The sequence below is a fragment of the Vicugna pacos genome, chromosome 2, assembly GCF_048564905.1.
Source record: "Vicugna pacos chromosome 2, VicPac4, whole genome shotgun sequence".
Taxonomy (NCBI): Eukaryota; Metazoa; Chordata; class Mammalia; order Artiodactyla; family Camelidae; genus Vicugna; species Vicugna pacos.
Genome location: NC_132988.1, coordinates 7,918,670 through 7,924,120, shown reverse-complemented (window position 1 = coordinate 7,924,120; position 5,451 = coordinate 7,918,670). Strand labels below are relative to the sequence as shown.

General features: G+C 39.1%; 1 non-coding gene across 1 annotated transcript; it reads right to left on the bottom strand.

The window, feature by feature from the left end:
• Positions 1-4,120: 4,120 nt before the first annotated feature.
• On the bottom strand, positions 4,121-4,227 carry LOC116276865 (U6 spliceosomal RNA). Its single transcript, XR_004186384.1, has one exon. It is a non-coding gene; the product is annotated as a U6 spliceosomal RNA (small nuclear RNA).
• Positions 4,228-5,451: the final 1,224 nt, after the last annotated feature.

Here is a 5,451-nt window from a genome sequence, read left to right as displayed (position 1 = left end):
CCACTGAGTTTGTGGCAATTTGTTACAGCTGCCTGGGGCAGGTAACTAAAGCTGAATAACTCAGACCATCAGTCTTGAGAGTAGAGAGGTAAATGCTTTAGATGACAGGCTGTCCCACGTGGTAGCAAAGCTCAGATTTTGTGTTTGGACATTCTATTCACATACATATTTTATTTTCACCTTCCTTCTGCTTACTGCCATGGATTGATTTAATGTTTTCCTGGTCACAAAGAAGCATGAGCTGTGGACTTGCTGGAAAACAGATTGATGCTTTCAAAATAGATTGGAAAAGTAGTTGAGCTGGTGGTACCCGAGCAGCAAAGAACAGGAATCCTTTTCTCTAAAGAAGAACAGTGGGGTCACACCAGCCATTTCTGGCTTACTTCACTTAGAATGATAATCTCTAGGTCCATCCATGTTGCTGCAAATGGCACTATTTCATTTTCTCTTTATGGCTGAGTAGTATTCCATTATATATAAACATATATACCACATTGTTATCCATTTGTCTGTCAATGGACATTTAAGTTGCTTCCATGGCTTGGCCATTGTAAATAGTAATACTGTGAACATTGGGCTGCCTGTATCTTTTTGAATTATCGTTTTCTCCAGATATATGCCCAGAAGTGGAATTAGTGGTTCATATGTTAACTCTACTTTCAGTTTTTTATAGGGAATCTCCATACTGTCCTACATAGCGGCTGCAACAATTTACATTCCCACCAACAGGGTAAGGAGGTCTCCTTTTTCTATACACCATCTCCAGTATTTATTACTTGTGGATGTATCTTTTGAATTTTTATGACATTCTTCATCTTATTGCTCTTCTCCTGATCTTAAGCCCTGTCATTTCCGATCTGTTCCGTTAGCTGCTGTTCTTTTTTTCTCTGACGCTTCTGAAATCATCCCATCACTGCTAAAGAGTGATATTCAGAAAGCACAGAACGAGTTAGTTTATGCTTCTGATGATGACTTTATCCCTCAGTTGAATAGCTTTCAATGTTTCCCCATGGTCTACAGGATAATGTTCAAAATGTAAGCAGGACAAACTCAAACCTCCAAGATCTGTCTCCTGTTTGCCTTCCCAGTGTTGCCCACCCTCACATCCCTGAACACCCCGGATGCTTGCGCCATGATGACCTACTGGTGGTCCAGCACTCCACATCCTATTCTATCACTGTAGCTTATGGTGTTCACTTGTGGTTTTCCCACTTTTTCTGTTTGGCTAATGTGGGCCACTTTGGAAGGCAAAGTCTTACCTTTGAGCTTAAATTTCACAGTACTGCATGTCAAAAAAGCAGATCTTAAATCCACAAAGACCAATAGTCTATTATGCTTAATTTTAAAAGCTTCATGAGATAATTTATTGAGATAAAGATGAAAATAAGAATAATACAATGAATAGGTAAAATTTTCAGTATTATTAAGAGATTATCTAAAGCTCAACAAATGGGATAAATGTGAGAAAAGTCAAGTTATGAGTACATTAAGGCTCACTTCCATAAGAGCTTGATGTATTTATTAAGATTTACATAGAACATTTTAATAACTTGGTGAAGTATATGCACAGAATTCTAAAAAAAGTAGATTTCTAATTTAAAATAACTAACAACTGTATTTAATCAACATAATAACATGTACAACTCCTTTTTTCCCTCTCACTGAAGAATCTAGGCACAATTCTATTTGAAAGAATACTTCCAAATTAATTCCAAGCGTTTTGCTATGTTTCTTCTAGGTAAGAATGGGAAAGGTCAAACTTGGGAATTAATCTTTAAGAATTTGAATAACTTCAAGAACTTGCCTATTTTAATAATGGACTGAGTCAGTTAATTCTTCTTCCCATGGAAATTATCAAATAATTCAGTTCTTTCTCTCTTTCTTTTATTATCTGTGTATAAAATGACATATGTTGTATATGTTATATGTTTTAAATTTATTTCCAGCAAATTTTCCTTTGATCATAGCAATTGGTCATTCAGTTGTTAGAGGTGCTTAGGTGAGATTTATGCATGTTCAATTATCTAAAGAAAGCCTTTTAAATCAATGTCACCTCATATTTCAGTTAAGATAGTTCAAATAAAATAGGCATGTGATTGTATTTGTCCATTGAGGGTCTTGTCAAGGCACAAAAGTATTTGGTATTTGTAAAAGTATTGGATCATAACAGTAAATCTGTGAATTACTTAGCTCGACATGTATTCCTACTCTTTCAGCCAGAGATCAGAGAGGCAGGGGATAACGTTTCTCAGATTTCTTTGCTGCTTGTGTGGTTGGTGGCATGTATGCCAATTAAGAACACACATCCCTAAGACTCGGACTGGAACTTGCAAGGAGGGAGGCAGGAGGTGGGGCGGGGTTGTCCATTTTGCTGGTGCAGATCAAGGAGCTGCTGTAACAGCCTTCAGATTCATGGGGTGGCTTCCTGATGATGGAAGTTGATAGAAAAGACCACTCCAGTTTGGTGATCCACCACCATTTTGGGACAAGCCTCGCTGACTGCAAGCCACAACTTCCGCCTTCTGCCTGTAAAACCCTCCCCGGACCTGAGAGAGAACTACTGGCGGGAAAGTTCATCCCCGCCCCTCTCTCTTTCAGTCACGCCCCTTTCACGTTCAGCATCCCTCATTTGCATAAGAACCCACCAGTCAACTCCTATCCCCAGGCAGAAATAACCAAGCCTGTACTCGAGTCTGACTGGAGACTCTCTGCACAGATTTCTCACAATAAACCTGACTCTGCCGTTGAGTCGTCTCTGATCCTTTTTATTCGATTCTAAGAGAAGTTCTTTCTGAAAGCTCAGCCTAGAGAATGTTTCTTTATCTCTCCCCCTACAATTTTGCAAGACACTTAGTCTTGTTTGGTAAATTCTTACATATACTGGCTAGAGCAATGTCTGTTCTTCGCAACACTTGTCCAGTAATTTTTAGAGGTTAATTATGAAAACCACAGTGAGGTAAGGTAGGTAATTAATTTTAAAATGGGACCCAAGGAAAATCATTCATCGTGAATTAAACCCAGCCGGTGTCTCATTCACGGCTTTGAAAATGAGTGCAGACCCATGTTCAGATATTAAACTGAAATTCCACAGTGGTTACAGTGCTTTTCATTAGTTTTCTTTTTTTTTCTTTTGCTTGTTCGTTTTGTTTTTTGGTACCATTTTGTCCACTGCTGAGTCACACAACACAGGTTAAATAGCTGGCTTAGATCACAGAATGTCATTTTCCATCAAAATCCATTATGACGTTCGGTCCCTAGCCCTGAAGGCAAATAGCACAAGACATTGATTCCTCCACGGGTTTCTTTCATTAAATGAAATGACTCATTCAGGGTGCTCATTAGCCAGTCCTCGTCTAGACCTCGGGAGCTGACAGAGTTAGGGCCCCAGATAATACCCAGTGATTTATTGCCAGGCTCCAAAGGACCCATTTGCCATCACTCTGTTTCCACTCATTATAGGCTTGGGGTTCAGTAGAAGGAAGATTCCCAAGGAGCTCCATGTACTGCTGCTGTTCGTCCTGTTCTGCACGTCCTCTTTGTTCCCCTTGGTCCTGAGATGGTACCCATCCATTCCGATGAGGTTGGTACCCAGGTCCCTAACGCTGCTGAAGCTGCTGTCTGTCTTTGTATTATTGTTGACTCTCTGCACTGCTTCCTTTAGAGCAGCCTCATTTCTGAGAAGCCAGTTGGTTCATTTACATCCCAATTTTGTTTGCCTGTACTCTTGACACAGTAGAATTTCTTTTAAGGGAGTTGGACTTCCTTAATCAGGTGCCAAGATTTGGCCAGTTTGTTAATTATTCTTATTTATTTTATTAAAGTAGAGTCAATTTATAATCTTGTGGCAATTTCTGGTGTACAGCATAATGTTTCAGTCATACATATACATACATATATTCATTTTCATATTCTTTTTCTTTATTGGTTACTACAAGATATTGAATATAGTTCCCCGTGCTATGCAGAAGAAACTTGTTTACTTATTTTATCTATAGTAGTTAGTATCTGCAAATCTCGAATTCTCAATTTATCCCTTCTAAGGCCACTGCCTACCTGTAAACCATGAGTTTGTTTTCTATGTCTGAGTCTGTTTCTGTTTTGTAAATAAGTTAATTTGCATATAAATATGGAACGCTTCACGAATTTGCATGCCATCCTTACACAGGGGCCATGCTAACCTTTTCTGTATTGGTCCAATTGTAGTATACATGCTGCTGAAGCGAGCACTGCCAGTTGTTTTCTTGGTCCCTAGCACCATGTAGTGGTGGGAAATGAATCCAAACCTCGCCTTTCCTCCCTCAACAAGCAGCAACATTATTCTCATTATTATTCAATACTCTCATCAATATTCATTAGCAACCTCATTCTCCCTCCTGCTGGAAACTCATGGCCTCATTCCCTGCACCTCCATTCAATTGTAGCAGAACTGGATCTGATTCACCTCAGGTGTCGTGGTTTTCTGTCTCATGGCATTTGCTAGATGTCTGCTCATATCCTTCTCATTGCAGAAAGGGTCATAAATGCTAGAAGAGGTTTTCCTTTTTTTTTTTTTTAATTAACATTGCATTTTGGTAAAAGTGCGCTGACAGTTTAATGACATCATAAAGTCATTTCTGTTCTATTTACGATGGTGTGTTACTTTTGGAATATTGTATTTTGCCTGTCATTTTCTAGACATAGCAATTAATCAAGCAGCAATTGTATGTGATGCTTAGAAGACAATGAAAAGTGCTTTCAGTGACTTGGCAACGTGTGATTGATTTTATCATTAATGGGTTTATTCCTGGACTAGCTTGATTGCATTTCCTAAAATACTCTTGGCATCTCCCATCCTCCAGCCACACTGAAAACTGGTGGGCACCACGGCGTGAGCTGCATCTTTATTAACTCAGACTGTGAACTTTTGGTCTTTCAACGGATGCTTTGCCAGATAACTGAAACTAGTTTAGGCTCTGCCAACTGGTTCTTAGTTTTCTTTTAAAGTGAGGCTCTGCAGAAATGAAACTACCAAGGGGAAAAAAAAAAGCCTTCTGGAGTTGAAGGCAAGTTGGCAAAATAGCAGTTGATCTCTATTTCCTGTTTATACGTATGGGAAAAGTCAGTGCTTTGCCTTTGTTCTTCTTTTTCATGCAAATAAATACACCCAAGGTTGACCGTCTATATAATACATTTAAGGCGATGAAGAAGGCTGGGTAGTTGTCAGATCTGCTTTAAGCATCACTGGAAAGAACTGTGTGACCAAGTGGAAGCTTTGGTGTTATCAAGATCTCTGTGTAAACCCTGGACCTGCCACTTAGTAGCTGTGTGTCCTCAAAGCAAGTTATTTCAACTTTGAAGCAGAGTCTTCTCATCTGTAAAATGGGGAGTGGTAATTCCAACAATGTTATTGTCTTAATAGATTATCTAGGGTTAAATGATTAATACCCTATAAATACAATGCTTTGTACAGCT